The sequence below is a fragment of the Periophthalmus magnuspinnatus genome, chromosome 14 (assembly GCF_009829125.3).
Source record: "Periophthalmus magnuspinnatus isolate fPerMag1 chromosome 14, fPerMag1.2.pri, whole genome shotgun sequence".
NCBI lineage: Eukaryota > Metazoa > Chordata > Actinopteri > Gobiiformes > Gobiidae > Periophthalmus > Periophthalmus magnuspinnatus.
In genome coordinates, this window is record NC_047139.1 from 24,299,699 (window position 1) to 24,318,257 (window position 18,559).

General features: G+C 40.2%; 1 protein-coding gene across 4 annotated transcripts in view; it reads left to right on the forward strand.

The window, feature by feature from the left end:
- Positions 1-18,559, forward strand: part of fam222ba (family with sequence similarity 222 member Ba) — a 44,503-nt gene that overhangs the window by 11,995 nt on the left and 13,949 nt on the right. For 2 of the 4 annotated variants that reach the window (XM_055226562.1, XM_055226563.1), the window contains one exon: positions 3,632-3,785. The exons of the other annotated variants lie outside the window; for them this stretch is intronic. The gene's annotated coding sequence lies outside the window, so the exon portion shown is untranslated. The remainder of the gene's footprint in view (positions 1-3,631; positions 3,786-18,559) is intronic. 4 annotated transcript variants of the gene reach the window in all.

An 18,559-nucleotide genomic window follows, 5' to 3' on the forward strand; every position in this document is an offset into this window, starting at 1 on the left:
AAATTACTGTCACATCTCACAGTGAATCAAAAGTCAGAACCTGTAATGACAAAAACATCAAGAAAGTTACAGAACTATTAGAGGCTAAATTAAATCAGCAATAATACACATTTGACACATTTTTACCATTTGCATTGTGATTTCAATTTGATTAGTCTTGCAGCCCTCATTACTAATACAATAGGCAGTGCAACATGTCCCATACTTCAGTAGTGGCAGTAGTCTGTGTTAGCAGCAGGTCACCTCACCAGCCTACTGTTGTTGTCATCTACATTTGACCCATTTCATACATCACCTGGGGTTTTGTGACCCCAGCAGTGTTTCCTATTGTCATACAGGAGGCTGCAGATGAGAAAAGACAATGAATATCAAACATTTTTATTATTTCATTATATATCATTATTATACGTTTCTGTCTGACAGACAAAACAGACAGACACAGGTCTTTTACATCGACATCAGTGCTTGAGCATAAATCTGTTAAATGACTAGTCCAAACACTGTTCTTTACTCTTTAATTTAAAAACATTCAGGAATTGTAAAAAGCAGATGAATCACAGAGTTAAATGCATAAATTGGAGGCTTATACTGCGTAATTTGCACTTAAATATAAGTTTGTTAGACATAATTAAACTGTGCCTTCGTGTTATCCTACCGCCAAGCTACACTGGCCAAGTGTTTAGTCCCATGTCCATGAAAACGTGGTCATTTCCTCCTCACAGCTTTATTAATTACTCCTTGGGCTTCTTTTCTCCTAACAGTAAAAACATTATTAGTGTTTGTTGGCAATCTGTCCAAATATGAAAGTTTGAGTGGACTTTTCACCGCATTAGCTGCAGATTACAAGTCAGACTTTTAGCTCAAATCTCTGAGGCTTATGCTGTTAATAATAAACTTCGTTGACAGTTTTGTGGGGGTTATGGCGTTATGTCACGTTTACAGTTGGTTAGTAATGATTTCATAAAGTTAAAAACATGTATTAACATGTTTTCTCCGTAAAATGGGACAGCTATGTCACGCCGATCGTGAAGCAACTGGCCTTTAAATGTAGCCGCCAAAGGATGCAGCCGTTGAATTGGGACACGGCTAATGTTTTTCTGCTTTGTTTTGACTTGCAATATTGTCACTATGTAGAAAATGTAATGTTAAGATACTCTAAAGAATCTTTTGCATGTCAAACCATGGCCAAACATAGCATTCACTTCATCGTTATCAAACAAAAGACGACCCTCTATTCTTTTACAGATATTTTCAGTTGAATATATGTAAATACGCTGTTGTTCTACTGGTGTGAGGAACCTTGGGGCTATTTGAGTTTGATTAAATTCACTTGATGATCACATGTTTTGGTTTAATGTGAATACCTCGCACATTCTGAAACACAGAATCTTTGTCTCCTCCATGTTTGATTTGGTTGGAAATGTTCTGGCATTTATCCATTTTATAAGTACATTGCGGTCTACTGTTATAGTGCAGCAAGTAAATGTGATACAGCCTATGTCCACTGGTGGAATTTGTAACATGAAAGAGATGGCACTGGCTCCAGTACTTACAATGGACCCATGTGGATCTGTATGAGCTCTCAATTTGAATAATCTGGTTTGTGTTTGGACAAATGGTCCGTTCTGGCAGGGGGTGGCACTATTTTTCGAGGCTTTTGTGGGATATTTATAACAGCCTTTTCATTAAATCAGTCCAAAGTCCACATATGGCAGTGTGTGCGTACATTTACAGGAGCTGAGTAGAGTTGTCACCATACTAAAATCTCAAAAGGAAAAGGCTTTATATTCAGTACAGATTTCAGTGCCACAATGATAATAACAAAGACTGTTTTAGTCAATAATGTAATTATCAACATTAATATACCTTGTAGTCTTATATTGGTTCTGACAGAGATTAAGACTATTTTAAAACTATTCAAGAAAGGTCAAATTTAGACCTGTTAATTCAGAAGCAATAGTTGTTCAAATGAGTATCTTGTTTCAGTACTAGTATTAATAGTAATGATATCTCATACTTTTGACAACAGTAGAAGAGAGTCTAAGATCAGGAGTGCTGTTCACTGTTACTGATTCAAACCTCCAGATGTGACTGACATGTTTGCAGCTGATTTGCGCACATGAATATCCAACCAGCCTGGACCCAAAACAAAGAGCTGCTAATGATTACTTTGGATTTTAATGGCGCATAAAGAGCGCTGCACGGCTCAGGGATCGCTGTAGGTAACAACCAGCTTCATTTAGTCTACTTTGTGTCAAGCCTCATTGTCCTCATGTCCTGTGCTGTTTAGCAGAGCTCGCAGCCCTGACAGATTGCCATCCCGATGGGGAGATTTACCCAGCCTGCACTGCCAATGGCACTGACACCATCATTAGTCTTTGATCAGCTGCGGTCTGCGAGGGGAGGGAGAGAGACTCATACTCTTGATCTAATTACTGGAAGACATTTCATGCGGTGTAATGTGTGATTTAACCTCTTGTCAGGGGCTATAAAAGGAAGCTGGGTTAATCTTCCAGACAACCTCTTTTTTCACGCTGGAGAGTACCTTTTAAATTTGCCTGTTTCTCCCATGGAGCCAGAGAAAAAGCAGAGTACGCTATTGCTAACACATTAGCGCTGACTCTGGAAAAGCTCTCAAGGCTAGAGTTGTGTGACCTTTGGATGTTAGCAACAGCTGGTTCACTGGGATTCATGTGCTCTGTGCATTTGGAGGACTAGAAACTGTGTCCTTTTCACAAAGAAGTCACATTCACACGACAGAAATGAACCTTTCCTGAATAGCTTTAGAATGATCTTGAGCTGTATCAGAACAAGTATAAGACACATAGACTAGTATACACCAATTTAATTGATTGGAATCTACCTGGACCACTTAGGGATTACACAGATATAAGACCACATGGTTATATAGAAGAAATTACTATGATTAAATGTTGCAAATCACATTCTATTGTCTAATGTGTGTTTGTTATTATCATTGTGGCATCGGAATCGGTATTGAGTTTATTCCTTAGTATCGAAATCGAGCTTGGAATGTTAGGATTGTGACAACACCAGTGCGGTACCTTTGTTTCTCTTCCATTTGTTCTTTTTCTGTATCTCTCCATCATTACCCCCGCGCCGCTGTGTGATGAGAGGAGGAGACTTGATTGAAAAAGGCTAAATTTTAAGTGTACTGGAGGGGGGTTTGGGTTAATCAGTCAAACATAGTTAAACAATTCTTTGGACATGAAGGGATTAGTCTTGCCTGCATTGAGCCCATTCGGCGTAGCCTTGGCCAGGCTTTTAGGGCAAGGGCCACGGCCTCTAGCTCCATGGAGAACCACACACGCACCCCTCAGCATGCTCCATTGGCTCCGAATGCCCCACCACTCTCCTCCGCCTTTGTTACCGGGCACAATTGGAATGATGGATTAGCAAATTAAATGCAGACCTTTCTATTCATGGCCATGGCTGCTCAAACTCTCATTCACTGGATCTATGGCTGGTGCAAATGGCTTCACTCACTGTACGTCTTTGAATTCCTGCACAAAAGCATCCCTTAACCTTAAAAGCACCACACGGGCTCTCATTAAAGCACGATATATTTACCTCATGACTTCCTGTACATTTTGTCTGCTTTTTATTACAGACTGCTGATCACTGTGATAGGAAGTGGCCCTGATATGATGATGTGTTGGCAAGCTGAGAGCTCCCAGCTGCAGGCGCTGTAAGTGAACTGTAGCCCTGACCCTAATGGTTTGAGAGAAACTCCTTCGATGACTGATCTCTTCCTGAAAATATAGGCACATTTGTAAAGAGCTTTTCACAAGTGACAAGTGAGCAAGCCAGAACCAGGGAAAGTATTTGCTTTAGTTCTTTAGATAAGAATTGTTTATTTTATATGGTTGAAAATATCAACTTTTTACATCTGTTTGGGGTGCTTTAAAACAAGTACTCCTCAGAATTCGCAAAACAGCGCTTTCTCCTTTATACTTTTATTTGGATCACACCAAATCACTAATGACAATCACACAATGGTCAAGGATCATTTAAAAGTTATTATTATTGTATTCATAGAGTGATCTGGATATTGACATTGTAAAACCTAATTAGATACAACAACTGCTTCAAAAGTTTCCTGCTAACATGCAACCAATCCAACTGACTACATTCAAAACATGACCCCTTTGACCCTGGGAGGTCCCATGTTGTGCTTAATAATATCTTTTGTTATTTCCTGAGGCCTTTTCTTTGTCGTTTGTTTGTCATGTAATGGCCCCCTCTTTACCCAGGAACTGCTATCAGTTTTTTTGCCTTTTTGTGCTAATAAAGTATTACTTGTTAGCATTTTATAGTACAATTGCTAACAAGCTAGCTCTGATGAATGTAATGAATTGTTTGTGGCTTTGGAAGAGGAACAGTGGATGGGTTAGGCTAATGAAGGAGGCTACAGTGGCCCCCACATAGCCTGAATTTCCTTGACTATAAATTGGCATAACAACACCAGACTTTGTTGCTCATAGTATTATCATAAATTTATATGACTACATTGGACAAAATGCCTGCTGTAAGATTAAATATAGACAGCAAGTGACATATATACTCCACAAATTGCGTGAGATGAAATGATTCAAATAAAAATCATTTGCGCCACTACCACTGTCTTAGACTTAACCTAGTCGATGTGAAACACTGGCTAATGAGAGTGCTTAAATGTTGTTTAGTACTTGGTCCATTCCCGGTTGTATAAATTCATTCAGTGTCATGTCACTGCTGAGTTTATTGGCCTTTTAGCAGCTGTCACTATGGTCCAGGTTGTTCCACTTATCCATATCGTCTGACTGGACCTTTTTCCAGGGCACTCTCACTGATGTAGTGTTATATTCCTCTTAAAGCCCCACCATGTAACTTTTTAGGCCAAATATAGACTACAATTAAAGCCTGTTTTTTCACTTTGGAAGATTTTATTGCACTGAAACTTGTCCTTACTGAGAGTGGGCTTGCATCTCCACAAACCTGACTCATATTTGGCCTGAAGGAGGGTCACTTTCCATGGATATGTTGTTTGACTATAATATTCCAGTTTGACATAAAACTCATCTATCTCCATGGAGAACATTCGGAAGTATAGTTTTAAATTTCTATTTTTATGGAATCATGCCACCTTCAGAAAGCTACAGTGTTGCTTTAACCGTCTTTACTGACATGCTCCTCCTTTACTCCTCTTGTGGCATTTGCTGAGCATCTGTTGACATTAAATCAAGTATTTGGGCTGAAGCAGCAACATCCTGGCGTTACTGTGCTCCTCTTGAATCTAAATGTTTACTGCATACTAGTTTATGCTCTGCTTTTTGTCAATTACGTTTAAAATGTGATAAGTTCAGACCTGATTTTTGAGTTTTGTGATCCCAGAGTCTTTTTGTACAGATAACTGCCCCCTCTTCTGCCTCCCTTTCACCCCATAGCCTCTCCTCTAGCACGGTATGGAGGGCGCTCTGCGTGGGGGGTGCTCTGTAGAGACCCCAATTAGCGCGACTATCAGGCAGCATGAAGGTCACTCCCAGAGCCTGATGTGGGAGCAGAGGAGGGTGGGGTCAGAGGGTCGACACTAAACACACTGCTGCATTCAAGGAACTTCTGAAAATAAGGACACATGCAGTCCTTTTGAGAGCCCTGAATTTCAAATTGGATGTTTAAATCAAGTTTATGCATTCTACCTTTTTGCAGAATTTACTACCTTAACTGTAGCATAGTCATAATCTATATTGTTTTTTGGATCAATTCTTTTTAAAACACTTGGCCTCGTAGAATATAGAATTTTATTTGTAACAATTTGTGAGGTTGTAAAAGTTGTACTGTTGCTTTACCATTTGGGGTGGTAGTTTTTCCATGCAGTATTAGTAGAAATTACTGTACTTTCTGTCTGTATGAACTTTGAATATGTTCCAAATATACCCAGTAATTTACAATTGCTGCTACCTTTCATTAATAAGGGCCAGCAACACAGGCATGATTAACTCAAGTGACCCCAAGATGGCTACATTTGAATCATTTCACAAACTATACCGAAAACCATAAAATGTTCTACTTGTTCAACTTTACCTGCACACTTGTTTGTTTGGTTTTTTTTTTAACTTATAACAGCAGTTTGCATAGTCTGCCACTTCTTTTTGTGCATTGGCTAAATCGCAGCTGAGGATTTCACGGAAAGGTCAAGCGTTCTCGGCGGACTGTCATCGTACACTGCGTCCATATCAGCGGGATCCATTCGTCATTAAGCGCTGAAGCCCCCTACTTCATCAGCGCGTTCTGGTGTCGCCCATCCCGCCCCTGATTGATGGCTCTGTCCTTATTGCACGGGATGGGGGTCGATGGTAAAAAATTTGCTGGCGGGTGCATTAACGTGGAGTTCGGTGGCACAGACCTTTGAGCGCGCCTCATCAGTCTTGAAATATTTGACACATATTTGAGATGTGTATGAGGCAGGCATGATGCAAGCACGACACAGCGAGGGGAAGGTTTTATCAACCTATTATTCAGTCTCACCCTATCTGATAATGGGCAGATTTATGCAAAATAATATTGAAGGAGAGGGGGTTTACTCAAGGTTTAGGGCTGCTCAAGATGAATGGTGGTAGGGCTGCACTGCACAACGCGTCACAATCAAATCTGAATCACCAATTGGGTTTGTGTAGTTATCAAATGACAAAGGCTGCAGTTATTTAGATAATAAAATGTCCTCTATGAAGAACAAAATATCTTGCGTTTTTTTTACTTGTTGTACCTATAGTTTAGACAAGGTATTGAGCATCAGACCCTTTTCTTGGTATTGAAATTGGATTTAAAATGTTTAGTGTTGTGAGTCCCAGCAAACAGTTGTATAAAGTGGTTAAATATGTAATGCATCTTTTTGTTTTTCAACGACAACCTTCTAAGTAATATTCATGCACTATCGTCTGTTTAACTTAAAAGAACTTTGAGATTTTCATAATAACTTGGCCATTGCTCCCAAAACTGATCTGGTAGAACAGTAAAAAGACTTGTCTCAATATATCCGCATTAGTAGAAGGGCACTTGGACAGCGCTGACATTCACAGGCCTATAGTCTCCTCTTCTCATTCTTGCACAGTACAAAAAGTAGAAATGATGACCTAATTTCCCCCTCTTTGTCATTTTCACTGTCACTGGTTCATTAAACTGATTGTTACCATGGCAGCAAAGGTCTTAGCTTTGGGCTCTTTGATTTGAGGAGGCGGAGCGCTGCATTTGTGTGCAGTCGGAAACATTAGAACTTTGTTATTGGTCGAAAGAACTATTAGAAGTATTTTGCTGCCGGATATTATGAATTCTCTAGGGACATATTTAAATGGAACTTTTCTGTCTGTTTTAATGTAGCTTATTATGTGGTAATGCCATCAAGCTGTTGTCTTTGTGGACTTAGATTTTATTTGGATGCAAACCACATCTTTTGCCCTAAAACTGTAATGATTATTGTTTGATTCACTGTCCTGACATCTTTGAAAACAGGCGACTATATTAGGGTTTAAAATGTATTTGAAGGAATGTGTGGAGAGACCATTGGAGTAGGGCTGCACCATATGTCCAACAACAGGGGAATTGGAGTCCTCAGCCTCTCCGGTAAGGTCTATTCCAGGATACTTAACAGGAAAATCCAACAGATAGTTGAACCTCAGATTGAGGAGGATTCACTGGACCAGCTCTATACGCTCCATCAGGTGCTCGAGGGTTCGTGGGATTTGCCCAGCCAGCCCACATGTGCTTTGTGGATCTGAAGAAGGCATTTGACTGTGTCCCTTGTGATGTCCTTTGGGGGTGCTCTGGGAATATGGTGTCCGGGGCCCTTTGCTAAGGGCTGTTTGATCCCTGTTTGACCGGAGCAGGAGTTTTCGCATTGCCAGCAGTAAGTCAAACCTATTCCCAGAGTGTGTTGGACATCAGGGCTGCCCTTTGTCACCGGTTATGTTCATTGTTTTTATGGACAGAATTTCTAGGCGCTGTCAGTGGCCGGAGGGGGTTCGGATTGGGCACTACAATCTCTGCTGTTTGCAGATGATATTGTCTTGATGGCTTCATCAAGCCAGAGCAGAGTGTGAAGCGGCTGGGATGAGATTGAGCTCCTCTAAAGCCAAGGCCATGGTTTTCGACCTGAAAAGGTGGCTTGCCCTCTCCGGGTGGGTGGAGAGTCTCTGCCTCAAGTGGAGGAGTTCAAGTATCTTGGTCTTGTTCACGAGTGAAGGAAGGATTGAGCGTGAGATTGACAATACCAATTCTGATGCAACAGTGATAATAACAAACACACTTTCTTTAGACAATAGAATGTGGTTTTCAACATTAAATCATAGTACTTCATTTTCTATTCCCATGTGGTCTTATATATGTGTAATCCCTCATCCAGGTAGGTTCCATAATGGTCCATGGGCACATACTAGTCTGTGTGGTCTTACTCAACTAAAGATCATTCTAAAGCTTTTCTGGAAAGGTTCATTTCTATCCAGTGAATGTGATATTTTTAGTATCCATATGTGCTCAAATGAGCATCTAGTTTCGATGCCAGTTTTAGTATCGATTAGTATCCGATTTTTGATAATTTTGACAGCCCTACTCTAGACAGTGACGGCATGACTGTGGCTGTGTCAGGGGGTTAGAGACTGTGCCAGTGTTTCATAGATACATGTTTCAGGCAGCAGACACACAGGTGAGATGTTTGTCTGTCCACTCCACCTTCTCGCCCCCCTGCCCTGGCTGGAGCACTGATGTCTTCTGGGAAACCGCTCTAGTTTTATAAGTTCTCTCAAATGTTAATGCTTCTGGACTGATTTAAAATATGCAAACTCTGGACAGAATCCTACTTTTTGAGCATATATCGCAAATCTAATCATAAATCACAATTACATTTTGTTCAAAAATCATGCAGTGCTAAATTGGGGTAGTTGCAGTGTTCTTTAGAAAAAAGGTAGTTTTAGTATTGTAAGCGTAAAAGTAGTTGCAATAATGCAGGCAGCAGACACACAGTTGAGATGTTTGCCTGTCCTTTCTGTGTGGAAACCACCTGCCAGCCCCCCTGCCCTGGCCAAAGCACTGATGCCTTCTGGGAAAAAGCTCTAGGTGAAGGCAGACCACAAAATGTCGCCGCGGGGCAAAGGGAACACATCTCAACACAGACCTGCCCCGAGAGAAAGAGGCCTCTGTTATTTCTGTGGAGGCTGGGACTGGTCAGGACTGAATGTCAGAGCTGCCATGGAGCCAGGTGACCTTAGCAACCCGCCATAGAAACCGGACGTGGGTGGATCAACTTTAATCAAGCAGGGTTTGGCTTTTCAATACATCGCTGCTGTACTCTCCACAATTTGTGCTTTTGTGGAAGTCAGAAAGAATCAATAAAGGAGCGAGATTAAAGCAGAAGTATGTGGCTGTGTAGCAGAATAGTCGGATATGTTATCGGGTAGTTTTTGTGGATGAGGTTGTGAGGTTAAGGCTAAAAAGATGCATTATACTGGGTCCAAAAAGTTGCCATGTAGCAGTTAAGAGAGCACTATGTATCCACTACATGGAGATGTTATTTTTTGCCTTTTATTTTTCACAGTTATTGGTATATGGTATTAAACGTTATTAAATTCTGGATATTTATAATGCATAGTAATACCTTTTACATAATAATTCATAATTAATGGCCTTTAATAATACATACATTCTTACAGCAAGTGAGGTAATCTCTCCACAGATCTGATCTGTAACTTGGCCTGGTGGCGTCTCCTGCTTGTCGTCTTCCAGGCAGAGCAACACAATCTCCAAGGAGACAGAAAAGTTACTCATTACAGCTGTTAAACTTACGTGCATTTAGCGCAGCTGTCAATGCCCTCTGATATATGAACCATCTCAAATGTGCGTGTTAGCATCATTGCTTTTGTTTTAAGGTTGTCAAAAGTATCAAAATCAAATCATTTGAGCAAGTATCCATGAAAACATTACATTAACAGGATGAAATTTGAGCTTTTAGTGCTTTTTAGTGTCATTTTGAGCGTTATTAGAATGTAACCTTATGGTAGCATAATGGCACATGCTTTATTGTTGCGGTATCGTAGTCGGTATCGCATATTGAGTCACTTCCTTAGTATCAAAACTGAGTTGGAAATTTTAGTATCATGATAACACTAATCTGTTGGAAAAGGTTTGTTTCAAAGCAGATAGCCTAGGTCACTTAGATTATGCATAAACAAGTTACAACACAAAATCAGCGTCTGTTTATATTGAACTTTGCCTCACTTTTAGATACTTCCCTTTTAATCTTTAAAAACAAGTCTATCAGAAATTGTTACTAATACACTATTGGAATTCAAATAGGTTACTTTTTGTTCTCTTTAATTGAGTTTCTGACATGTGCCTTTGTTATTTCACTGTATGTAGATGTAGAACTAGCTCACTTGTGCACATTTTGAGCTATGCGTGGCATTTAAACTGGGACAAAACCACTCCAATTACCTTTTTTGGTGCAAAAACATGATTTGTTTGAGCTGCGGCGGGCATACAGTAAGTCTAATTAGGCGTTTCTTTTTTCTGGGAAGTGCGATAAATATACAGCCCCAGTTAGTATAATGGCACAGAGGATAAATCTCTAACTCTGGGAGCAGTTTTTTGTGTGTGTTAAGCCCTTTTAGGATGATTTGTGGGAGTCAGCGCTTGCACTGTTAGCCTGCTCTCCCGCCCCCCGCCCCCCACGCTCCCCTCTTTGCCCAGTCGGCTGCACTCACAAGCAGGCCAGGGCTGGTTAATGCTGGGTCAATAAAGCAGGTCTTGCTGGGACCAAAATGCAACTTTATTCACTCTTTAAACACAGCTAGCATGTCAATACTAAGCAGGTCATGTCACAGTGGGTAGAAATGTATAAAAAAAAAAAGTCAATGAAGTTCATGATGAATTAATAAACGTGCACTTGTATATAACTTTTCCAGTGGAGGGTTTGCTACCTGCTTATCTCCATGGGAATGTTATCTACATGACAAGCAAGTAACACTGTCAAGTAGTGGATCAGATCTGTGGAGGGGCAAGTCTGCTGACAGTGGGAATGTTTTTTGAGTAATAAAAACACTTTTAAACTTAAGTTTAATGATTAAACATATATAGCTTTTTTTTAATTAAAAATGATATCATCTCCATGAAGACAAGCAGGTGGCGGACCCTCACCAGAAAAGTGTATAGTGCACTGCACCTTAACAACAGCCTTCTGAGCAATAATCAAATGACTGGCTTAATTTGTTCTTATTTTTCTTGTTCATAAACACATGTAGCACTAGCTTATTGAGCTTTTTGTCTTGTTTGTTTGTCTTGATTGAACATGATTCACTGAGCAGGTTAGCTGTGATTAGCATTAGCCAGGATTTGCATGACAAAATTGCAGTAACTACAAGAAAACACACACTGTTTATAATGTCAGTTTGGTTTTATCTCTTGTGAACTTGAGCTAAATACGCTTACTGAGTACTTATATAGCATCTTCATCTTCTGAAGCTAGTTGTTTCGTCCTTGGGGGGGTCCTGATGCTAGCTAACAGTGCTTATGTTTGCATGTCTATATGAGAGCATGATGGTAAAACAGCTGCATTGATTAGGGCTTGTTTATGGAGCACTTGAAACAGAAACGTAAGCCGTGGGAACACCTGGAGAGTGGGCTAAATGGGTGAGATGGCCATGGTGTCAGCTCTGCTGCTGGCACTGGACCAAAACACTCACGCACACACATACGCATGCACACATGCACAAACACACACTTTGTACACACAAGCCTCTAGTTCCTGTGCGAGGGCAGCCTGGGATCCCAATCAGCAGCACTTAACAAAGCTCCCCTCTTTCTCCCTTTAATCGCCGGCTCAATTTGTCACTGGGGTGTCCAATTTCTGATAAGCGCTTTGACTGAGAGAGGCGAGGAGGCTGTGGGTGCAAAGGAGGGAGGGGGGAAGAGAACCAACACAAAATGGATGCACCTGCTAACAAATGAAATCAAACCACTCCATCTTCATTTCCCTTTTTCTGCCAGCTGGAACAATGCGGACCGCCGCTTTAAAGCTCTACGAACATTGAGTTATTTCCTGCTAAGCAGAGGAGAGGTCTGGTGGAGATGTGTGGTCAAATGCTCCGAGTGGGCTCATAACTGCTTTTAAACCTCTTAAGAGTCCACAGGCCAAATCTGCTCCAGACCTTGAAGGTATTTAATGGAGTTTTGCAAATTGTGTTTTTTAGCTTTCCAAGTAATCTTCAAGGATCTTTCTTTTTTCAAGTTTTTTGAGTGCAATTTTTTTACCTCCACCTGCAGCCAAGTGATTTAAAAAGAACATATTAAGACACACAGCAAATAAAAGCATGTTTTATCAGAGTGATAAAAAAACACACACACACACACACACACACAACCTCAGCATTAAAGGCACTGTCCTTTTTCATGTAATAAAGTAAAAAAAAAAATGCCCCAGGTTTTTGGGTTTTCATCTAACTATAAATCATTTTTATTGTCTGTGACCCAGGAAGTGAGACTGGTGTGCTGTTAGCATGCTAGTTGTTGTAAATGCAACATGAAAACTATGCTCTGGCTTCTGAATGTTTTGAAAACCGCTTATAAACTCATTGTGGGAAATAATTATGGTTATTATTACATGCATTAGGAAAGAAGAAAAAAGTAGTAGTAGACGTAGTAGTAGTTTTTCTGTATTTCACATTTTTAAGAATATCAGGTACTGTGCCTTTAGCATTTATTATATTGAGACCATGGAGAGATGTGATTTTTAGTTGTTTACCGAGTATTGTATTCCATAAATAATTGCAACCTTTGCGGATTTGAGAATTGCTGTTTTGATTTGATTTGTGATGAATGGTCTAGCAAATGAGACCAGACTAACCCACACAGATAGAAGATATAAAGGCTTGTCTAATCACCCAGCCATGCCATGCATTTTGTGCCAGTGCCATCTGACACAGCGGCACTCTGTTGTCTGGTTGGATACACAGGTTTACATGGAGATAAGCTGCTGCGCTGGCACCGCTGCACAGATGAAAGGGGATGTGGGCCTCTCATATGTATGAGACGTGTGATCTGACGATTAACAGAAGGCATCCTTTCCATACAGTCTGCCGCTGCTGCCGTATAAAGTTAAAGCCCTACTTACTCCAGCTGGTTTAAAGTTCATATGACAGCTTAGACTATTCTTTGCACTTAAACGTAACATAATTATATTTAGCCTAAGCTTTTACTTAAAATCTTGCCTAGTTTTGTCTTGTTTTTTTCAAGGGGTTTCATTTTAGTTCCTGGTTGTCATTTCTGCTGCCAGTGTCCATATGTAGAGGTAATTCCATGGTACTGTTACCTAGCAACTGATGTTAACAAGGGCCAAAACTTGTTATGATTAGGCTAATAAAAATAACACCTTTTATTTAGTTAAATGACTGTTCAAACTCCATCCAAAATACAAGGACAATTTACAGGAAAAGAAGGCATTTTGTGAAGTTTTTGATGTTGATGACATACGTAGAGGTCCACTTTAGTCACTCCTACTTCCTATATTTGTGTACTTTTATTTTCAACTTAACTGCTAATTACCTGGCGTCAAATTATGATAAAGATGTGCCACAGATACTATCCCACCAAACTAAGTAACTCGTAGAAACACATGAAAACCTGTCATATATGCACTTTAATCTGGCTCACCCCCTGACCTTCTTGTGAGTGATTTCAAAAACACCCTGTGGTTAATTAGTCAAATTTTAATCCAGCGGGAGTGTGAAAAAATCCGATCCAACTTTTCGAGCTGTTTTATAAGATCTTGGCCTTCGTGATGTGTCTGATTTGTTTCTTCTCCTGCAGTGGTTTAGACTGGCTCTCCCCACTTACTCAGCCGCGCACTGCTTCTGGGTGCACTAGTCTGGCTGGATTTGCCACAGATAAATAAATAACTAAGCTGGCACCTCTTCACTTTGGATCCCCCTCTGTTTTGGCAGCCCGTCCACACCGCATTCTCTATCAGGTGTAAACATGTCTGTCAAGCGGCACAGCCAGTGGGCCCAGTTGATTTTTATTTATTTATTTTTCTTCTTCTTTTTTTTGGCATTTGTGACTTCATGCATGCCAGCTCTCCCCCGCGTCTGCCCGCCCCCCTGCTTGACCTTGGCCCAGCTCAACACCTTTTTGGAGTCGTCTCTCGCTCTCCACGTTGGCAGGACGTGCCCGGGAGCCAAGTGGGGCTTAAGTGGCTGTTAGCTAAACTGACCCCAAGTTTGAAGTATAGACCTTGGCTGGATGACTGTCCCAGGGCAGTGCTGACGTAGCTGGCGGGCAATGACAGTGACATTCTCACAGAAGAGATCATGATGGTGGAAAGAGTGTTGAAAATTTGAATTCAAGTAAAAGTAGTGGCTATAAGTTTACTCAATTACAAGTAGAAGCAGGCAAAATTGTACTTAAAGCTATCATAGTAGTTATTATTTTTTACCAGTAGACGGCAGATGTGAAACCTGTTCCTCCCTCTCCTCACTAGACTCACCTGTGCTGTCTAGTCTTTCTGTCAGTCCAAAGCTGGCACACTGTGTGTGTGTGTGGGGGGGTGTGTGTGTGCGTGAATACAACATGAGCTGGTCGGCCAATATAATTACAGATCGTAGCTTCAAGTAACAGTAAAGTATGCATGAAAAAACTACTCAAAGTACTAGTTACTTTATAACAGTTTTAGTATAAATTTACATCAGTTTTCTCTGCAAAACTTGATTAATTAAACAGTTTAAAGCTGAATTGGGTCAGCAATCCCCATTTTCTCTGAGCTCTGGCCAGTACTCAGTATGGCTGCAAGATTAATTCCAATTCAATCAAAAATGCAATTTGAATCATAATTAGCAGATTACTAAGACTACAATTATTCTGTTTCCTAAAAAAAACAAAAACGCTAACTCTATATGCTAGATCACTGCAAACATGTTCTGAAATGTGATTCTTGTCTTAGTTTTTCAGTTTATATCTCAGTCTTTATTTGAGTTTTTTTGTCAGTTCTTTTAGATAAAACAGCTCTAACACTCGGGTACATTTAAAGTCGTAAGACTGTCTATACTGACTATAATTGCAGTTAATATGAAATGAAAATGTGACATTCAGTTACAAGTTCAAGTGCCGGTTAAAAAATCTACTAAAAAGCTATTATTATCAAAAAACCTCCTCCATTACAGTAACTTGTGTATTCGTACTTAGTTACTTTCCACCCCAGGAGATAGCCAGAGAGTCGAGGCCAGTCTGGGACACCGCGCTGGCCGATATCTTCACATCCCATCATCCTTTGCTGCCATTACTGTCGTCTGGAGAGCGAGGAGCAGGGCCGATCATCCAAGAGTCCTGATGTACAGACAAGACAGCAGGTCACACAGATAAGAGAAGGCTCATATACTTTTAAACTGTCCCCTTTTTTCGTCTACACAGTTTCACGGCTCTCGACTCGCCCCAAATCTGCTTAACACACAGCGCTAGGAGAGGGCTCAGTGCAATTTGGTTCGGTTTGTAACGCTAGCTCATTCTCTGTGATGTATAAAGCAATTACACAAGTCTCTGCTACTGTATTAGAGGCTTGAAGATAACAATTTGACATTTTTCAACGTTTCTGTGCAAGTCTGTTTTGCTTGTTTACGCCACACATTTTGATTAATGTTTGTTTTTACACATCAGTATAATTAATTATCTTTCTATTTGCATTATTACTCTGCAGATTGCCGACTAAAACAATCAAAGATCTACAGTAACAACAGAATCTCCCATCGGAGCTGTCACTTTTCTGGTGGACTGTCCGCTACCTGCTTGTCTCCATGGAGATGGTACTACTTGTAGAATGTTCCACAGTATGGAATGGCAAATATTGTCTTTTTATTTCTCAAAAATACCTTGAAAACTTCCATTCTTACTGTGAGCGGTTTCGCTTCTCCACAATTATCACCTGTAACATGCTCTGATGGTGACACCTGCTTGTCTCCATGGAGTTAGTTGAGTTTAATGCCATACTGTGGAACATTCCAGTCAAAGCAATAACTTGTTCAAAGAGGCAAGTAGGTGGTTGTTGACACTTCGCCAGAAAAGTTACATAGTGAATCTTTAAGCTAAGTGTGATCAGTAATGGATAAAAGGGTTGTACTTATTTGTGACGAGGATCTGAGTAGAGTTTGAACCCAGGGAAAAATATTTCATAAACTTCTTAACCTCATTTTATAAGACTGCACAAATGGCCAAACAAATCAATTGTTTGTTGTTGTGGTTTCATTATCTGGGTCAGTGTCTGGACTGGATGGAGTGTAATCTTTGACACAGTCTGTATTTTCAAAGTTTAATAACAACAAGCATCACATAAAAACATTTGTACGCACCAGTTTTACTGTTAAGCACCACGGTTTTGAAAGTTGTATTGCAGTAACCTTTAAATTCAATGAAACTCTCAATATAAGCACAGTGCAATGAAATGAATTGTGGAATAGTGCCGGGTAGAAAGAGAGGCTTAAGAGCCTCTTCTCTCTCTTGCTCATTGTAAAACCAACTCTGCGAATCTGAGACGTATGCAAAGATTTAGCCCATCCAGCTGCGACCTATGTATTATTCTGGGGGCTCGCTGCCTCGCTCCGCTCCATCTCCGCCATCTCACCTCGGGGGAACTGTCACTTTCTCATCAGTTAGTTACCGAGCGCTCATATACGGTGGGTTCCTGGTTGCCCCTCCCTTCCCTTCCTCCCCTCTCCGCCTCCGTTTCAAGGAGCTGTCGTCTCTTCTCCCACACTTCGCCGCAGCAGTTTCCTCACTTGACAGTTTCATCCCTGACACCCTCCATCTTGCAACTTTTCCAAACCTTCGCATTTTACACACATGCAATTTGTGCACAAGTTGAGTTTGTCTTCCTCCTCTCCATCGCGTCTATCTTTTTTTTTTTTTTTTTTTTTTTACTAGCCGCCTTGCAACTGTCCAACTCAAGTACACATAGGCTTGTTTCAATTACACTCTACTGATTTTATTATAAATACTTAATGCAACTTTCTAGACTTAGTATTTGATGCATTAATTTGCAGAAGTTGTGAGCAATTATCATCCATCATCACTAGTAAGGCAACTTGTTGACTGTATAATTTTAAGTAACTCAATAACTACTATAGCTCATTAAAGACACAAGCAATATGTACTTAAGATTAACTTAGATTTTTAGCTTCAAGCTGCTCTTGTTTTATTTATGAGTCTGATATTTAAAGTCTGCATTCTCAAATGGGTCTTCTGAGGTTTGCTTTAGGATTATTGCATTAGAGAAATAAAACCTGTACTTATTTTTTATTTGTGGCCTTAAAGAATTTCTTGTCAATAATTAAAAAAAATAGTGTCTATATCGTCAACTGAAGACCTTCGCATCACTTAATCAACTAAAAGGGGATATGGCATAGCCTTGTCCAGATCTCAGATTCTAATAGGATCTTATGCAAAAACTTGGTATACAGAGAAGTAATTGTAAACAGGTAAACAGTGTCTTGATAAGAGAAAAGGCAGAGTAAACTCCCAAAACTCTAGATAACTCACTCCACTTACTTAAGTCCTAATCCTAATGAAATAATTCGTTTGAATTGATAATTCAACTAAGATAACAGCTTCTTTCTTACACAGTTCCAACTTATTTTTCCAAATTAGGCTTATAGTTTAAAATAGAAATAACAGTTTGTCCACAGCCCCTTGGGACATGCTGTCATCAGGTCTGCATTGTACCGATCCTGCCCCTGTCCTCATCACCCAAAAGCCCTCCACCCCTCTCTCTCTGTTTGTAAAGCCTTGTGGTGTTGGACAAAGGCTGCGGTGGTGGTGATGTGTCATTCCTTGCTAACATGCACAAGAGCCAAGGCCTTTTTCACCTTTTCTTTTGACATAACACTCGGCTTGGTATTCAAGGGTAGAAAGGCGCTCTCTGTTCGCTCCTTCCTGCTTCTCTTTCTTTTCTCTCGCTCCCATTCAGCAGCGCGCAAAGAAAAGTAATTTCACCGTGTGTGTCCCTGAGAGAATCAACGCACACAAGTTGCATTGAATTTCTACTGCAACATTTTTTTTTTCATTCTTGGCTCTATTTCAGACCCATAACCTGGGGGTAAACATGCAATTAAAATAACAGCAGAGAGCTCTCCTCCACCCTCCTCTCCTTCAGCTGTTAGCATTGTACAACACCATGGCTCTCACCCCCCTAATTACTTTAGCTTTTAATTGCTATACAGAAAAAATTCAACTGCGTTTTCTCACCTTGGATATTCTTTCACTCTCGCTAATATTTCTATACCTCCTCTAATAAGCTTATTTTTGGTGCGAAATGCTTCCTATGTATTTGCACATTATTTACACATAATTTCCAATGATGTCGCACTAATTTATTTACCAAAATATATCAAAAGACTTTACTCCACATATGCTTTTTACAGCACATAAGGAGGGTTTAGGAGGATTCAACCAGTATAGCGTTTTTACAAGATTTGTCACACAAATTAGATGTAATATTACCCTGGATAAAAGGCGACACTGTTCAAATATATTT